This window comes from Macadamia integrifolia, chromosome 5 (genome assembly GCF_013358625.1).
Source record: "Macadamia integrifolia cultivar HAES 741 chromosome 5, SCU_Mint_v3, whole genome shotgun sequence".
Lineage (NCBI taxonomy): Eukaryota > Viridiplantae > Streptophyta > Magnoliopsida > Proteales > Proteaceae > Macadamia > Macadamia integrifolia.
Window position 1 is genome coordinate 34,674,647 of NC_056561.1, and position 20,357 is coordinate 34,695,003.

The window sequence follows — 20,357 nt, forward strand, 5'->3', positions numbered from 1 at the left end:
CCCCCCCCCCCCCTCTTTCCCTTTGTATATTATTCTCTCTTCCCTTGATGGATTTTTTATTCATCCAAAAAAAGATATACAATAAGCTAGAGAGAGAGAGAGAGAGATCAAAATTGTGATATTTACTATTGTGCCCAAAAAATGCACCTAAAAACCATATACACGCTTGTACCATGTCCATAATTATAAAATGATTCTTTCAGCTACAACAAGATGCATCAAAATGACAATAATACTCGTAAAACATCCTCGTGTAGGCCTCATAGATATACTTCAAAATGTAGTATAATATTATTGATGGGTTTATGTACAATCAGTAGATATGATATAAATTTCCCTGCAAAACAGAAAAAAGCGGAAGAGATGATGAATAGAAAAGGGGGGGTCCACATAATGACACAAATATGTGCTAATTTTTGGCTCAGAATGCCGGTTTCAAAATAAAGGGTCGCTCAGTCATCTGATGATATACCCCAGTTTTATCCTTGCCCTCATCATCATCAATTAAAGTTGACTGGCCACCGCCTCAACTGCCTCTTCAGCTCCCTCCTGTAGAGTCGTGACATCTACCACTCTCCTTGCCACCAGCCAGCCGTGCTCAGCATCACTATAAATTTTCCTCAACCTTATAATAAACCTAAAATTTCAACGAGGACAAATCATTCATCAATACAACAAACACACCTGTAGTTCCAACAAGGGTGCAAATGACCAGCATTGGCATAATCTAGATTACGGTCATATCTCCAATTTGTACACAGGTTATATTTTTTGTTCTACAACATGGCAGATAATATTATTAATCATGTCCACATTATATATGGCATGGGAAAAATCCAGCATAGCATTCACAAGTTGTCAGTTTTAAACATACTACGCATAAGCCACCACATTTTCTTAACATTCATAGGCCGGCCTTGTACAGGCAAGGGGCCTACATTAATAGGAAATGAAAAGGATAGAACTGGGGTCTAGCAAATATTCCATTTCTTGCACTATCATTAACTTCCACGAAGCATTGGACATGGGTATGGCTCTTAATATAAAGTGCCTACCTAAAATAAAGAAAGACATCAATAAACCATGCAAATGATCACAGCAAATTTGTATATTCACACACAAACAAAATCAACAAGCAGAATGGAGGGAACAAAAACTACTGCACAAGTGCGAGGCGGTGATGATACTTTAAAGGAGTTAGGACGATTGTTGAAATTTGTTTCTGGCACCCCCGTTATCCCTTCTGGGGATGTGAAATGGTCTGCATCATGACCGACCTGTGGAATAAAAATACCCAAGTTATCAATAAAGGATCAATAATAACTAATGATAACAGTAAAATCTGATTAGCATCCACTGACTGAATATGCAGATATGTGGTGTCATAGGACTTCATGACTAAGAAACAATCTTTTGTGAGAAAGATGATCTAAAATTCTTCACCACTAAATCCATTTTAATTGGGCAACTAGATGGATAAACTCTATTAAGAGAAAAAAGATGAGACTTTCAACAGTTATGGTCAATCAACTAGGTGTCACATAGTATTTTGTAGGGGTGTCAACGGTCCGGGTTGGTGCGGTTTCGGTCCGGTTCCACCGGTTTCGGTGTGAGTTTGGAAGTGACCGAAACCGACCCATTAAGGATTTATCGGTTTCGGTCTGGTGTCGGCTTCGGTGCGGTTTGGGTTCGGGTTGGTACCGGTTTGGATTTATTAGGTTCATTTCGGTTTGGATCGGTTTTTTAAACCGGTATGGAGCCATTAGGAAACAACCAAATGATGAATTGTTGAACTTCGGTTTCTTAAATCGATTTGTAACCGGGTTGGTTTTGGTTTTTGGTCTAGTTTGGATTCGATTTTCCATACAAATATATACAAAACTATTCAAATTTTGATTTTTTTAATGAATTTTGGAGTGTTTCGGTTTCTTACCGGTTTGGTTTCGGTTTCGGTCCAGGTTTTGAGCTGGTTTCGGTTTGGTTTCGGGTTCATCCGGTTTTCGGTGCGGTTCGGTTTGGTTTTGGGGTTACAATACTCGAAACCGAACCGAACCAATAAGGCTTCGATTCGGTTCGGTCCGGGTTGTTATCGGTTCGGTCCGGCCGGTTTTACCGGTTCGGTTTAGGAATTGACACCCCTAGTATTTTGGCTCTAGATATTTACCATACCCATCACAATTCCACCTTAGGTACTCACCTAGTTACTACAACAACAACAACAACACAACTCAGCCTCCTGCCAACTAAATGGGATTGGCTACATAGGTCCTTGCTATCCAATCAACTCTATCAAAGTCATGCATGCAACAAGGCCTGCCCCTGGTTTTTTTAGATCTTTTAATCTAAATCAAATCACTCTTCCAAACCAGAGCATCCCAAGTCCTCCTTTCACCATGGCCATGCCACCTCCAACAACTTTTTCGTAACTTATAATGTATCGGAGCTATTCCCAACTCAGCTCTAATGTAGACATTCCTTACTTTGTCCTTCCTAGTTTTTCCACACATCCATCTCAACATCTACATCTCTGCTACACTTAGTTTATTTATCCATATGACGCTTCTTAACTGCCCAACATTTTTAGTTTATTTATCTATATGACGCTTCTCAACTGCCCAACATTTCACAGCATACATCATAGTCAGGCATTCATAATTATCTTATAAAATTTTCCTTTAAGATTTATGGAATACACTAATCATACAACACTCCAGACTCACATTTTCACTTCATACAACCTATTTTAATTTTTTTAGTAACAACATCCTCTTTATCATCTTTTTTATTTATGATTAAACCCAGATACCTGAAATAATTACTTTGTGGAATCTCCTTCTCATCAATATTCACCACCTTATTAACCGTCCTAGTGTAACTAAAGCTACACATCATATACTCCATCTTGGTTCTATTTATCTTAAAACCTATTAACTCAAAAGTTGAACTCCATAAATCAAATTAAGCATTAATCCTTGCTTTTTGTATCGTCCACCAAACCAAAATCATCAGTGAAAGGCATACACCAAGGAACCTTATTTTCGCAAACAGATAAGGGATTAAGGTTGATCCTTGATGGTAATTAAAATTAAATCAGAAAGTTCGAGATTAGATCACCAAATGCTTGTCACACTATATACCTATATGTTTCAGATACAGTTACTTGTCGCAATCAGAGATGAAAGAAGAAATGTACCCATCATATGCATTCTTGGGATGAAAATTGAACACAAAAACTAAATCTCCACGCTCAAACACAATAACCTGCAAAGGAAACAAATAACCAAGATTTAAAAGCTTAACAATAGTAAAAAAGAATGTTGAAACCATAGTGCTCACATTTTATTCATCAAGTTTAAGTACCTTATGAATCATTCTGTCATTAGATTAATCAAACAACAAGATTCAACAAATATCAAACTAGCCATAAATGGTTTTTTGAGTCATTAATGCAGTATCTCTCTCTCTCCTCCTTTTGACTGACAGATATCTGACTTTAGAAATGATCCCTTATAGAAAAATAAAATTGATTTTATTAGAGATGTTTATATATTAAAATATGGAAAATATATTTTTTAAACTGATAAAAAAATATATGTTGAATAATCAGGAGCATCCCTACCTTGTCCTCTTCACTAGAGCTGCTCACAATCTGTTTTGTCGATGCAAGGAATGAAAATTTATCATCCAGCAAATTCATAGCCCTATCAAATACATTCATGAACGGGATTTTATTAAGCACACAGAAATCAAGTGTTAGAACTAATTTATTGGAAATAAAAAGCGGAATTGTCACTATCAAGAATAATAGAATATGGTTTTGACATATAGGACCTACATCCTAAGGTTATAAACGTGCTGGGGGAGGGGGTTGTAGGGGCCATCATTTATGATTTCACTAAGATATCCTAGGTCATAAGCCAACAGGCCCAACACATAAATAATAACCCTAAGAATCTGGTATGAACTTCACTCACAATTTCCTCCCCCGCCCCCCCCTGCTATCATGAATTCAGCAAGCCAGATAGTTACAAGCACCAAAGAGAGTCAACTTGTGGCCTAGGAGATGACAGTAGTTTGACACTATAACTCCTCCTGATGCAATTAAATCATCTAAATAGAAATATATTATTCAAAACAAGCCTTTGGTTGGGATATATATGTATTGGGCCTTTAGTCCAATGGGTTTCTGTGAAATGGGCCTGTAATATGGGTAAAGTTAGCATACAGGAATAGTTAATTAAGTGTTCTCATTTCTATATTCTCATTGTTATTAAGTGTCTTTTTTTTCTGGATGAATGATTATTAAGTGTCTTTGTTAGGTTGGAACCGCTGGGATTAAGATTTTGTAAGTCCAGCGCTATTTTGAGTCAGTATCCTCTAGTTATTTTAGATTATCTTATTAGTTAAGGATTGGGTTAGGCCTTTCCTCTTTAATGTAGGTGTCTATTTTTGAGTCTTCTATATAAGTTTGTAAGGGAGCCCAGCATTGTACGTGAATTTGATTAATGAAAAGCTTTGTATGACCTTGAATGGAGCCGATTGGAGGGCAAGGATCCTTGTAGCGGACCCCATTTAGTTGTATTTTTACTTTTTTTCTGTTATTGTATTACTTTCCTCTCACTTTTACTTTTCCCATTTTGTCCTTACTCATATCCATGCCAACCCCATTAAGTTGGGATCAAGGTTCAAGAACTTGTTTCATTTTTGTGTTTCGGTCGTTTCAAAACAACCGAAATACTACTGAAACTGTGTAATTTTCCATTTGTTTTGCTTAGCCATTTTAAAGGGCTAATAGCCGAAATTAGCAAAATCGTGCATTATTTGGGCGGAAATGAGCAAAATTTCGGTGAAATAACCAAAATTGTGTCTTTTCGAGTTTCGTATGCAATTTTGTTTCAGTTAAAAAAAAAGGAAAAAAAAAAAAAAAACCAAAATATCCGAGATTTCACTGAGTTTTTGAACCATGCCTTATGGGATAAGGCTGAGTTTGTTGTTGTTGTTTTGTCTTTGCTGCTCTTCTTCTCTGATGGTGAAGTAACCTTGTGTTTGATCAAGGCTGGCTGGCGTTTGATCCTTCCAACCACCTTGCAGTGTGAAGCCCAGGTGTTTCTCTATCTCCGTATTATTCTTCCATCCTTTTTTACCTCCATTAAAAATAAGCTCAAGTTCTAGTTATTTTTCTGCAATTCATCTTTAGTAAATTCTTTTCTAGTTGAAATTCATATGCAAGACTTTTTTGCATGAATTCTGATTAGAAGAATCCAACCATTAGAATCTGTCCAGGTTTTTACCAGCTGTTCTTCAACCCTAAAGAACTCCCACATATAGTTAAATTTCTATTCTGCCCTATATGTCTTACCAACTGATATGCGCATCGGAGTACTGATTTGATTCCATATTATTACTAATCTGCTTTGGATAATTTTTATGCCCTGTGTTAAGAATCAAATACCCAATATAATTCTGTTCTCTGATCTGAAACTTGCAGCAGGTATTCCATTATCTGAATTGGCAACTCGAGTTCAGTTTTAGCCTAATCTGACCTTTTGATTTGCTGTCTCTGTAACCTGAACTTATTTTTTGATAAAATATTTGTTATATGGTACTGTTTTGAGTGATCAAATACAGTGCTACATTACCATCCCCCCCCCCCCCCAAAAAAAAAAAAAAAAAAGCAACTACAATTCCTCTGCAAGTGATTTGTACATACAAGAAAAAGGGGGAAAATGTAGGACATTTCCTGATGCCAGTGAAGAAAGTAAAACAGACAACCATATTCCATAAAGTCAAGAGCTGCTAAGATTGAAATTTAATGAAGTTCTGGTACTGAAACCAAAATTTCAAACCTTGAATCTTAAGTAATCTGTGTCCACCAGGTTCCACTGGCATCTGCATTTATCATAACTCCAACCGTTGCCCTCAATTGGGAAGTCAATCCTGTCTGGATGACCAAACTACAAAATTCATTAGAAATGAAATAAGATTTGGTTATGACAATGGAAAAAAGCAGGTAAATGCTGAGCAGATAACTTAGGCATCAGATAGGTGAAATGTCTCTTTTAAGATCTTTGTAAATTTCTTTTTAGTTATTATTGTCTCTTTCTATGCATGAAAAATAAGGAACAGTTGAGCTACAAAAAGCCAAAAGCAACCAAAACAATCCTACCGAATTAGATAGGAATAGAATACAACATACATCCAATGCCTAAGAGAACCATTGTTGTGCCATTTGTAGGAGATTACAATATCAGGGCCTCTAGGCGAACTAGAAGTTAATAGAAAACAAATTGGCCTCCAATTATAAGAAAAGAAATTTCCTATGGAAGAACAATGAAGAGGACCACCGAAATATTGTGGTTGAATCCACTCTCAACTCCAAACATGGCAATCAGAGGACATTAAACCAAGACCAAATAGCAATTCTCCATCCATGATATCAAAGCATTGACAATATGATGCAGAATTGAAGACATATACCAGAAGAAAGAAGAGGGTCGACCACCACCATAGTGGCTGAGGTCGACCAAGGCTGTTTCCTAGCCCACGGCTTGGGTATTGATGGGGATTTAGTTTCTGAATTAGTTTCTAATTTTAGCTTCTAATTTCAGTCCAATATTAGTTGCTAATTTCAGTCTATATTTAGTTTCCTTTTTCATTAGTTTACAATATCAGTTTTTTTGTAACTACATGTTAATAGTTTTGTTAATTTAGTTTTAGAAACTTTGGGTTACTATTATTTGTAAACACTCCCCATCATTATTAGAAATAAAGAGGAGGGCATACTACAGCCCATGATTTGATGAATTAAAAAAACTGCTTGCTGGTGTCGCTGCTATGCTTCTGCTGGTTATGCTGTATGCTTGATCACAGAACAAGGGGTTGGTGTCTGATCCAGTCGACACTCACCGGTGCGAAGCCCGAATGGATTTTTCTTACTATTCTCCAAGTAATTTTCTGGTTTTATTCTCAAGATCTACTGCTGCTACATCTCACAGGTATTCTTCTTAACTCACATCAGTTTGGCCCAAGCATTTGGCATTCTGGGCAGTAGTTTTGACCATGGTTTTTAAGGCGGTAAGGTGACGGAGGCGTTTAAGGGTCTTTCGGAGCCCCCTAGCGATAAGGCGGGCATGAAGCGTCGCCTTATCAACTAAAACGTTCCTGTGTAATTTTTTTATAAAACCAATCTCTTTGGCTCAAATCCTAGTTGAATCCTATTACTCAGATGTTAAGTAAATCTTAAAGGTTCATATTCATACCAATGTAAGATATTCATCAAGAAAACAAATCAATAAAGTGAATAAACTAAGTTCATCAATCATCAATCATCAATCATCAATCATCAATCATCAATATTCAATATTCAATCATCAATCATATTAACATATAATATAAATACATAATTATGAAACAAAATTATAAATATAAAGAAAAGAAGGCATAAAAAATATAAATATTTATTATATTTACCTTTATGATGCCAAAATGAGTGCCTAAGCCCTAAGGTCATCCACTATATTTCTACTCCTGTCAAAGAAGAATGAAACTCACCGTTGCCGGAGCAATATGGTCGCTGGATCAGTGGTTCTTCCTTGTTCCTTGATTCCTTCTCAAAGCCCTTTCTTAAAACCCTTGACAAAATCCAAACCCTGTTTGTGAATCGTGTTTTTGTTTTGTTTGTTTTGGTTATTTTTGGTGGAGTAAAGATCCCATACATCTCAAGTGTTAAAAAAACCATACACCTACCAATAAAAAATCTATATTTGGAATCTTCATCAAGTAATTTTAAAATATGTTTAAAAAAAAAAACCCCCCCATAAGGTGCCACTTCACCATAAGGCGGAGCACTGCCTTACCATCTCTAGACCGTATCAGCGCCAAGGCGTTACTAAGGCGTCGCCTTACCAGCGCCTTAAAAACTATGGTTTTGACCTGCTATTCTGGTCCAACCCTTGTCCCTCTTTGGCTGATATTTTTACAGGAGATTGCCCTCCTGTAGAGGGAGGTTCAATCCAGATTGGAGCCCCCTCTGTTCACTGGTTAGCGAGATATCAGTAATCACCTTTTTTTTTGTCTTTTAGTGATCTGCTGTGTCCAGAACTGAGACCGATTGATGTGGTTGATTTTATACTATTGTCTTAAGATTTTGGTTATTGTTTACCATTGATCTGAACCTATATGACCTATCGGAAGTCTCTGGTAGTGGTTATTTAATTATTACTGTTCTGTCCTAACCGATACTGATTGTCTGAGATCGGTGGACTGCTGAATTATTATACTTTTGCTGTTTTGTTTATTGCTGGTGTGTTGGGTATTTGTTTATTCTTTTGTTTACAAGTTCCTGCAGTTTGGGTCTAGTTTGAGTGTTCAAATCTAGTCCTACATTAAGTGGTATCAGAGAATGGCTGAGAACAACACCCCCACCCTAGCTTCTATTATGGATATACTACAGAATATGAGAGCTGAACAGCAGGCTTTTGGTGAAAGGTTGTTGGCTGTGTAGACCCAATCACAACAACATATCAGTGTTTCTCATACACCACCTAAGGTGGAGGCCCCGTTGAATGTAACTGCTCAGTTGGCTAACAGGAGACCTGTCCCTAATCTGAGACCACCACAGAAGGTTCCTGTAGAGTGGTAGGATTTAAAATGTAACCGCAAGCGTACGGATCAGTGTAGCTACGGGTCGAACACAGAGAGAGTAGCCACTTTATTTTTGGCTTCTTTTAATAACGCGAAAGTGAACCGATTAATGGTTGTGATCTAATTCTAACTACCATCCTAAACATATGTATCTAAAATAATGTCTTAACCATTCGTCATCTAAGAATTTAAATACGCAAGCCATGCAATTAAAATTAAATAAATAACTGAAAATAAACAACCCACGCAATTAAAAAGCAATGAAGGAAAAAAATGCTGAAAAAAAATAAAGTAAAAAAAAGGGGATAAAGCTAGAGAGAGGCTCACAAGTAGGTTTCTCTACTTAGCCCGAGGGATGCGTCATAATATGAGCTTCCCTATTTGACCTTAGAGTCACTCTTATAAGGGTTACTCTACTTGGCTTTAGGGAAAAGGAGGCAATTAAAATAAAAACAATAAAATGATAGTTCTATGGCTAGCAGGGGCAAAGCCAACACATACACTAGCCATGAACCTTGGGGGAAAGGGAAAGCAATAATGTAATGATTGAAATTAAAATCCTAAATTAAGAAAGAGAGGGTAGTCAAAAGAGGGAATGAGAGGGGGGAGAGACGACTATTGAAGAAACCTACCTACCTGAATCAATGCTTGAACTGAAAAGCTTGGGTGATTTGAGATACTGCCAAGCCTAAAAACCAGATATGGAATGAACCAAATCTGAAATTTCTAAGCCTGGAGAAAAAAAAAAAAAAACTGAACTTGAAAAAAAGAGATGCCCCACGGCTCGTGATCTTGTCACCTAGATCTATGCCTAGAACTAAAACTTTAAAAAATTACAACTCAATTGCATAAATCATAAACATAAAAGGCTGAATAAAAATAAAAGAGTGCTCACATTAATTGATATAAAAAGCTATTACAAAAGTGATTAAAGCAACAATAAAGAAGAACTAAAACTAAAGAGAGTGAGAGAGAGAGAGAGAGAGAAGAGAACTAAGCACAAACTAGAAAATAAACTAAGGGGAATAATCCTTCTAGGAGGGGGGGGAGGAAGGAGCCTTTATAGGGCTTTGGCCTTGCCTCCTTCCTTCTACAAGTTTTCTTTAAAAAAAGAAAGAAAATTAAATTAAATTAAATCTTGGTAAAAATCCTCATTCTCTGAGATATTGTGTGAGGAAAGAGAGAATCTGTTTCCAAAATTAACAAATTCTATTCCTTCCCTGCAATATTAACCAATATCTTGCAATCTTGACTAAACTACACAGGAATCTTTGCATAGCATCTTCAAGATCTTGTGAGGTGGCAAGGAGAGAATAATCTTCAGGATTTTGTAGGAGAGAGGATGTGGTACCAATGAGTGAGTCCCACCTTTGGACAAGTTAGTTCAAGCTTGAACCGGTTCTTGATTCACTTTAAGCATTTTCTCTTGTAGATTTGGAAACTAAAAAAAAAAACAGAAGTAGTACTATCCTAAGTGGGGCAAAATGTACACTTATATCCCTAAGATTTCACACATTATTGTGCTCATCATAGAGCAACCTACTTTTAAAGAACACATAAGGGGGGATACTTTGAGACTGATCGTCCTGTACAACAGAGGTACTCCAGAGACTCACAGAAGGTCAAGCTTGACTTGAAGGAGTTTGATGGGGGACATGACCCCCAACCATTCTATGATTGGGTAGTAGCTTTGGATGACTATTTTGATTATTATGACTTACGTAAGGAATGGAAGACGAAACTAACTCGTGCTAAGCTAGTTGAGGCTGCTCGTGATTGGTGGAGGACTAATGAACAAGAATTGGAAGACCATGGTAGAGAGCCAACCACTTGGGAGGAGGTGAAACTTGAGCTATCTGACAAATACTTGTCACACAACTTCAGAGCTCATATACAAGACCAACTGAATTCTCTTCGTTAAGGGACTATGACTGTTGCAAAGTACATGAACAGGTTTGATGCACTTTATTCTCACACAGGCATAAGGGAGAATGAAAGGCAATTATCAACTCGGTTTCGACTGGGATTGCGAGCTGAAATCAACAGAGGAATTAGTGTTGTGGATGTGTACTCAATGAGGGATTGCTTTGACAAGGCCCTAAGAGCATAGGAGCTTATAGCACAGCCAGGTAGAAGGTTTGGTTTTCAAGTTGGGGAGGTCAAGAAAAATTTTCAGCCACTAAACCTAGTACCTCAGCACCCCCAAAGTCCACTTTTCCTCCACGGGCTGATCACAAAGGAAAGGCACCCATGATAGGTAGTAATAAAGTACAGTAGCTGAGGTTGAAACTCCAATGAGGAAGATGAGTCAGCTCTTTACCCCTATCCTTTGGATGATGATGATGATAGTGGATATGACTATGATATGGAAGACACTAATGAGGATGGCACTCATGGAATAAATATTGTTACTCGCATATTGATGGCTGAAACCAAAGGAGAGGATTGGCGACATAACTACATATTTTATAGCCGTATGAAGTCATGTGAGCATACTTGTCAGATTATAATTGATAGTGGCAATTGTGTCAATGTTGTCTCTGAAACCTTTGTGAAGAAAGCAACCTTGAAATCTGACCCACATCCTCAGCCTTAAAAGGTATCATTGCTGAATGGTAAAACCTTGGAGGTGAACAAGAGGTGCTCAATTCCTCTAAAACTTTACCGGTATGAAGAGAAAGTTTAGTGTGATGTGATCCCAATGAAACTCACAGATGTATTGCTTGGTCGTCCTTGGATATGTAACAATGACGCCATGGTTAGAGGGAAGAAAAATTTATATATCTTCATATGGAAGGGTGTTCCTATAACTTTCTATCCGGTAAATGTGCCAGATGAAATATGGTGACAGAGATCCCTAAGGTCATATCAGAAGGACATTGACATTGAGAAGAAGGTAGCAGCTATACCCACAAAGGAGCTGCTAACCATTCCCCGCAAGCAGTTCTTACACATAAGTCATGAGACTGGAATGGTTATGGCTCTTGTTACTCGGGAAGTCACTCCCCAACCTGAGGTAATGCATAGCGCACCTATCAGAGAGCTCCTATCTGATTTTTCTGACTTAGTCCCTGATGATCTTCTATATGAGCTACCTCCCATGCGAGACATAAGCATGCTATTGATTTGGTACCCAGTTCGGTTTTACCCAACCTTCCCGCTTACAGACTCAGCCCTACTAAATATGCTGAGTTGATACGGCAAGTGAATGGGTTATTACAAAAGGTCTTCATTGAGGAGAGTATAAGTCCTTGTGCAGTGCAACTTTACTCACGTCGAAGAAGGATGGTTCTTGGCGTATGTGTGTGGACAGTCGTGCCATCAACAAAATAACAGTTAAGTATAGGTTCCCTATACCACAACTAGATGATATGTTGGATATGTTGTCCAGGGCGAAGGTCTTTTCCAAATTAGATCTGAGGAGTGGCTATCATCGGATTCGCATCCGTCTTGGAAATGAGTGGAAGACCACCTTTAAGACCAAGGATGACTTATATGAGTGGAAAGTTAAGCCTTTCGGTCTGACAAATGCACCTACCACCTTCATGTGAGTTATGACACAGGTACTTTGTCCTTTCATTGGTCGCTTTTTGGTTGTTTGCTTTGATGATATTTTGATATACAGTAAGAACCAAGAAGAGCATATGGATCACTTGAGGCAAGTCTTGAGAGTTCTCTGTGCAGAGAAGTTATACATCAATCTCAAGAAGTGTTCCTTTATGCTGCCCAAAGTTGTATTCCATGGATTTATAGTGTCATCAAAAGGGGTTGAAGCTGATCCAGAGAAGATCAAGAGCATCACTGATTGGCCTATACCTAAGACACTAACAGAAGTCCGTAGCTTCCATGGTTTGGCTTCCTTCTACAGGAGATTTATTCAGAATTTCAGTGTAATCATGGCACCCATCACTGAATGTATGAAGTCAAGTAAAGGGAAGTTTGAATGGAACCTGCAGTGACCAAAGCCTTCGATCTTGTGAAGAGGAAGATGATAGAGGCACCCATTCTACGCCTACCAGATTTTGACAGAGTATTTGAGGTAGCTACAGATGCTTCACATGTTGGGCTAGGAGTGTTAATGCAAGGACACCCCATCGCGTTCTATAGCGAGAAACTGAATGAGGCCAAGAAGTGCTATTCGATATATGATCTGGAGTTGTATGCAGTCGTTCAAGTGCTACGCCATTAGAGACACTACCTCATTGGTAAGTTCATTTTATACACTAATCATGAGGCCTTGAAGCACCTTCACTCACAGAATTCAATTAGCCACAGGCATGCCAAATGGGTAGCTTACTTGTAGGAGTTTATATTTGCTATAAAGTACAAGGCAGGAAAAGAGAACACAGTGGCTGATGCACTTAGCCGGAAAGTGCTCACACTTAACACATTTTCAGCAAATGCTATTAGCATTGATCAGATATACGGTGAGTACGCATCTGACCCTGATTTCAGCACTGTCTTTCCGGAATTGCAATAGGGTGGACAACACTTAAAGTACTCCATTCATGATGGGTACTTATTCTTTGGCACACGGCTTTGTATTCCAAACTCTTCCCTACATGATCACATCATACGGGAATTATATGGAGGAGGATTGGGAGGATATTTTGGGAAGGATAAGACTCTTGCATAGGTGATAGATCGATATTATTGGCCATGCATTGCCAAGGATGTCGATCATGTGATCAATAGATGGCCCTATATGTCAGTTGGCAAAAGGGGAAAAACAGAACATAGGTTTATACTCTCCACTACCTGTTCCTTATGCACCGTGGCTTGATGTTAGCATAGATTTTATTCTTGGACTACCCCCTACTAGAGAACGATATGATTCCATTATGGTGGTTATCGATTGTTTCTCTACGATGGCTCATTTCATACCTTGTCACAAGACTTTTGATGCTTATCAGGTTACAAAACTCTTCTTCAATGAGGTAGTGCGACTACATGGGCTGCCAACTAGTACTGTGTCTGACCATGATGTTAAGTTCATGAGTTATTTTTGGAAGATATTGTGGTTGAAAACAAATACAAACTGAATTTTTCAACTACATTTCATCCACAGACGGACAGACAGACAGAGGTAGTGAACCTTAGCTTGGGAAACTTGTTGAGGTGTTTGGTGCGAGATTATGAGAAGACATGGCCTTCCATTCTTGATATTGCAGAATTTTCTTACAACATCTCAGTGAATAGGACAACGGGTCGTACTCCTTTTGAGATCTTGCTTGGAGTTCAGCCTAAGCGACCTATTGATCTTATGTCACTCTCACCCCAAGCTCGAGTTATTATTGAAGTTGATGAGTTCTTACGTCATATTACTGAGGTGCATGCCAACGTCCAACGACGTATTGCCTTGAACAATGAGGTGTACAAGGCTTCTGCTAATCGTCATCGGCGTTATGTGAAGTTCAAACCTAGGGACATGGTGATGACTCGAATAAATCCTGAACGATTTCAGACTGGTGTTAATACCAAGTTATATCCACGGAAGATGGGTCCTCATAAGGTGTTGAAACGTATAGGACATAATTCTTATGTGCTTGAGTTGCCTGATGACATGACCATAAGCAACGTGTTTAATGTGGCTGATCTTCACCTTTATGTGGGGCATCATTCGGATGATGGAGACACGGAACAAATGTTGAGGCTACCCCAATTGAAGCCACCTACTTCTGAAATTATGGAAGGCGTCTTGGATGATAATTACAAGACTACCCATCGTGGCATCAGTTATCACACTTTTCTTGTCAAGTGGAAGGGTCGTCCCCATAGTGACTGTTCTTGGATTCATGCTGATGATTTCAAGAGACTTGCTCCCGACTTGTATGAGCGTTACATGTCTATTACCCATTCGTCAGAGACGAATGCTTTCAAGCCGGGGGAGAGTTGATGCAGTATTGAAGACATATACCAGATGAAAGAAGAGGGTCGACCACCACCCTAGTGGCTGAGGTCGACCAAGGCTGTTTCCTAGCCCACAGCTTGGGTATTGATGGGGATTTAATTTCTAAATTAGTTTCTAATTTTAGCTTCTAATTTCAGTCCAATATTAGTTGCTAATTTCAATCTATGTTTAGTTTCCTTTTTCATTAGTTTACAATTTCAGTTTTTTAGTAACTACATGTTAGTAGTTTTGTTAATTCAGTTTAAGTAACTTTGGGCTACTATTATTTGTAAACATTCCCCATCATTATTATAAATAAAGAGGAGGGCATACTACAGCCCACGATTTGATGAAATAAAAAAAACTGTTTGCTGCTGTCACTGCTATGCTTCTGCTGGTTATGCTGTGTGTTTGATCACAGAACACGGGGCTGGTGTCTGATCCAGTCGACACTCTACAGTGCGAAGCCCGAGTGGATTTTTCTTACTATTCTCCAAGTACTATTCTGGTTTTATTCTCAAGATCTACTGCTGCTACATCTCACAGGTATTCTTCTTATCTCACATCAGTTTGGCCCAGGCGATAGGCATTCTGGGCAGTAGTTTCGACTTGCTATTCTGGCCCAACCCCTGTCCCTCTTTGGCTGATATTTTTACAGGAGATTGCCCTCCTGTAGAGGGAGGTTCGATCCAGATTGGAGCCCCATCTGTTCACTGGTTAGCGAGATATCAGAAATCTCTTTTTTTTTTCTTTTTTTTTTTTTGTCCTTCAGTGATCTGCTGTGTCCAGAACTGAGACCGATTGATGTGGTTGAGTTTATACTATTGTCTTGAGATTTTGGTTCTTGTTCACTGTTGATCTGAACCCATATGACCTATCAGAAGTCTCTGGTTGTGGTTATTTAATTATTACTGTTCTGTCCTAAACGATACTGATGGTCTGAGATCGGTGGACTGCTGAATTATTATACTTTTGCCGGTTTGTTTATTGCTGGTGTGTTGGGTATTTGTTTGTTCTTTAGTTTACAAGTTCTCACAGTTTGGTTCTAGTTTGGGTATTCAAATCTAGTCCTACATTACAATACCTATCAGTCCACAAGTTCAGAGATCACCTTGATCACATTCCACATGCTATCTTAAAAAATTCAACGAGCTAGTGATAAGTGTTTCCAAGGGAACATGCATCATAGTTGTAGCAATATCAGATCAGAAAAACAAACAGTAGAAGAGGAAAAGAAAAAAAAAGATAAGAAGAGAAGTCAATTTGAAGGAAGAAGAGACTCACAGTCAGGTGAGGATTCTCCTTACCGTGAGCAAGTTTATTAATGAGATTAATACACAAGTACTAATATAGCCCTTGTTAGTATAAAACATGACATGCATGCCCTTATATAAGATAATAACCCCCCAAACTGCCTCTACCGATAGGAATAGATACAATACCCTACCGGTAGGAGTAAATACCATAGTTGTCATGGCGCGCAGGCGAACCAAGGTGGTCCAGGGCAGGTCAAATTCAAGATGACACCAACAAGGTGCCTATGAGTCACCTAGGCAACCAAGGCACCAAAAAATAAGAAAGTGGCGAGGATGTCTTGACAACTATGGTAAATAAACAATAATCTCAACACTCCCGCTCAAGTTGGAGCATATACGTCACCCATGCCTAGCTTGTAAGTTACAGCAACCATTAAGAAAGGTTGGACAAACAAGGTTTAGAAAACATATCAGCAAGCTGATTTCCAGAAGTAACAAACGGAGTTGAGATCGGATTCTCATCACAGCATCCCATATAAAATGGCTGTCCACCTTAACGTGTTTTGTCCGCTCATGAAAAACTAGATTTTTTTGTGGATGAATAAATAATTCATTACCGAAGAAGAAGCAGGATTAAATACAAGGGAGAGAAGGGGGGAAGATCACCCAATAAGGAACCTTGGCTAAAGAAAAAAGGGGGAGGGAGGGATGGCGACCCAAGGGGGGAGCTCAAACAATCAAGCGAAAGCCCAAAACCAAAAGGAGAGGGTTGGGGAGGCGCTAAACAATCAAGAAGGGGGGAGACAAAATGGTTGGAGGAAGACTCCAAGAGACAACAATGAGCCTGTTCCTTGGGGAATCCCTGACCGGTTTCAATCTAAAAGAAGCAAGCTTATAGCGACATCAAAAGAGATGGCTTTCCAAATCTTATCAAAAAAGCGAGAGTTGGGAATCCATTTTCTAAGATTCCGCTCCATCCAGATGTGGTTGATGGCAACACATAAAGCAAGCCTTCTGGAAGTTTCGCAAATAGAGGAATCAAAAGAAGTCATGTCCACCCAAATCCATTCTCTTCTGAGGGGAAGGGGCTGTCTTCTAAAAGGCCAACAACTACGAAGGACTCTCTTCCAAATGGTGAAGGAGAAAGTGTAAGAGAAGAAAAGGTGATCGATGTCCTCTATGGCATTCCAACGGAGGTAGTAAGAAGAAGGCAACCTGATGTTCCGATAGAGAAGGAAAAACTGCGAGGGGAGGCAGTTAGTCATGGCTCTCCAAGCATTGCAGCTGTGGCGAGGGATGTGGCCTTTGAACCAAATGATTCTACTACGCCAAGGGATAGTGAGGCTAGAGGGTGGATAGTGTTCCAAGCAAAGCCAGAGGAGAACTTCCCAAAGGGGCAAGGGAGCCAGGAGATGGAGTCCTCTTTTCCCCCGTGACCAGGGGAGGGGGAGGTAACAAGGACTAGATGTCTGAAAGGGGGGGAGGAGGATGGATGGGGGGTACCAGGAATCGTTTCGAATGATAGAGGAGACAGAAGCATTTCTCGCAGGGCTAGAAGCATGGTTTAAAGTATCTCCGATATGATACGATACCCCTTCGGTACATATCTTAAATTTAACCGACCGATACGACGACCAATATTGATACTTTAATCCTTGATCTTTAACATATCTTAGCGTATCTCCGATACAATACGATACCCTCCGATACATATCTTAAATTTAGCCAACCGACACGGCAACCAATACTGATACTTTAATCCTTGAGAACATCCATATGAGACCAAAGCTTAGAGGAATCATGCTTCTCAATAGAGAGAATTAAAAAAAAAAAAAAATTAAAGACAAAACAGAACCAAATCTGGGCTGCACGATGGACCTGGTTTGAGCTGGCTGGTCCAAGATTGGACTTGGTTCGCTGGACAGAGCAAGGATGAGATTCTTGGATCCAGATCTGAGCTGCAAAGCTGGTTCTTGCATGACCCTCCCTACCTACATCAAGCTTTCCTTCAAATCATCTCACACTCCTTTAGTCGTAGGGTGTAACATAAAATTGGCGGCACCGGCAGGCTCCATAGTATTCTGTTGCCATATAAGAAGTGTCGTTCTCACCCATCCAATCTTTATACTTTTGTATCAGTAAAGAAGGTGGAGAGGAAGTCAAATACTCCAATTTCCCTTTGTTGTTGATACACATTAACAGTTTGTGCCCAAAGTAGATAATTAGAAGCTCCAATGAGCTTAAGAGTAATAATCTGGACATTGGCATTTCCATAGGAGGTTTCGAGTCACCCATGATAACAAAAGAGTGGAAATAGCAAAAATATAAGAGGAGGACCAATAACCAGCCAACTACCAATCTAGAACCTCAGAACAGTGCACAGATGAATGCAAATAAACAACTACCAATAAGATAACCACTAGAAACGCAAAAACATCAAGTATATAACACCACCTGATCATAAACGGATGACCAGAAAGTAGAGAGAGCCAACCAGCAGATGGAAAAAAAAAAAAAAAAGCCTGTAAAACACCAATACCATAAGGGTAATCAAATTGTCAATAGGAGAGAAAATTTGTAGCAGCAAAACAGAGCTTCTGATGAGGCCAAAACTGAAGTCCACTAGAGGGCAGTACTGACAGAATAATAACCTAAAAAATAAGGGCAATACAATGGCTGTATGAGGAGAATTGATAGATGCACAGAAATAGAAAGTAACAAAATTCCAGAATTAGTACTTATTCAAGATCCAACAAACCTACTAATTTGATCAGAACCAAACTTGGAGCAATAGGAGACCCTTGTCCATAGAAATAAACCACAAAATATCTCAAGCAATTGAAGGGTAGATGGGAAGATATCCTTAATTGGTAGTTGCAGCCATAGAAGAGAAAAGCAAGGCACCCGCAACTTGTAGAAGGCAGCAGCAATGAAGAAGCTTCATGTGCAGTGAAGAGGATGTAGTAGTCTTAATCAGCATAAGAAACCTACTTGTCAAGTTTCATAAACTAATTTCAGACAACCCAAAAAAGCAGAGGTTGTTGTGAACCATAGGGAAGAAGGCCTTAATGAGATACTCAAAACAAAGGTATAGATGAAAACCATTGATTGTGTGTTGCTCTGATACCATGTAGCAATATCAGATCAGATAAACAAACAATAGAAGAAGAAGAGAAGAGAAAGAAGGAGAATACGAAGAAAAGTAAATGCGGAGGAAGAAGAGACTTACAGTCAAGTAAGAACTCTCACTAGTCACTACCATGAGCAAGTTTATTTATATTAATGAGATTAATATACAAGTACTAATATACCCCTTATCAGTATAAAACATGACAAGCATACTTTTATATAACATAGTAACTCCCCAAACTACCCTACTGATAGGAGTAGATATAATACCCTAGTGGTAGGAGTAAATACTTAATAATTTCGACAATAGCTGAGCATGACTGCTTGAGGGGGATCCCCATGGCAGCTAAGTCAATGCCTCAATGGAATGTAGGAGGACAGATGAGCAACCTGTTGGAGTTTATGTAATAGGGGTACTTTAGGAACTATATCATTATTATGTTGTCCTGTTTTTTATTTTCTCCTTATTCGTTTTTACCTCCTTAGGGAGGCATATGTAATTTCCCTAATATAGGTAGGAAGAGCTCTCTCTCTCTCTCTCTCTCTTCTCTTCCCCCCCCCCCCCACCCCACCCCACCCCACCCCACCCATACGATTGCAACCATTCTCTCTTTTCTCTTTCTCTCATCTTCTCCTATCTTCCTCTTGTCTCTCCCCTTCTTCCCACTTCTCTCTTACCTTGATCCTTGCTCATTTCAACTCAATCTTCCTCGAGCAATATATACTTTGGGTAGTTCTCCCAAATGCTCCAAATATTCTCTAATGTACTCTCGGATGACTGAATAGGCCAAATGCAATCCCTTCAAAATTTCAACGCTATCTACAGGATAAACCAGTAAACTCCAATGAGGCATAGGAAATGGAACCAGATTACCCTTGCAAAACATAAGTGGTCAAAGAAATGATTGATGAGACTCTTTGTTTACATGTGCATAATGCAAATCTTGGGAGAAATATTTATACTTTCCTGTATTGAATCATGCCATGGGTATTTACTTCCTCATGAAATACCTCCCACCATAAGCCTTGTACCATTTCACTTTTTTTTTTTTTTTTTCTTCTAGGAGGGGCAGCGATGGGGAATCTTCCTGCCCCGACCACATTAACCTTGCACAATATTGTCCTATTTGGCCCATGGGCCTCAAGGCTTTAAAACGTGTTGTGCCATGTTAAGGAGGCTAGAGGTTATCAACTAGCTCAGTAATCTCCCCCTGGCCGATGTGGGACTAAAGTTTGCACACCCTCACCAATCTCCCAAACCCCCTGGTACTTGCCCTATTCTTGGTGGGAACACCTCACCGATCTCCTAGGCGGGTCTGATACTTGCCATATTCTTAGGCGTCACAAAAACATTTTAGAAGAGAGGATGAAATCAAAGCAATGTCATGTTTGGTAAGTATTTGCAAACAACCTTATGAAGGAAGATGGTGCTATGTTAA

The 20,357-nt window shown here is 39.1% G+C and overlaps 1 pseudogene; it reads right to left on the reverse strand.

Annotated features, from left to right (window-relative positions):
• Nucleotides 1-230: 230 nt before the first annotated feature.
• The window catches only part of LOC122079967, a 35,890-nt pseudogene continuing 15,763 nt past the window's right edge, over nt 231-20,357 (reverse strand).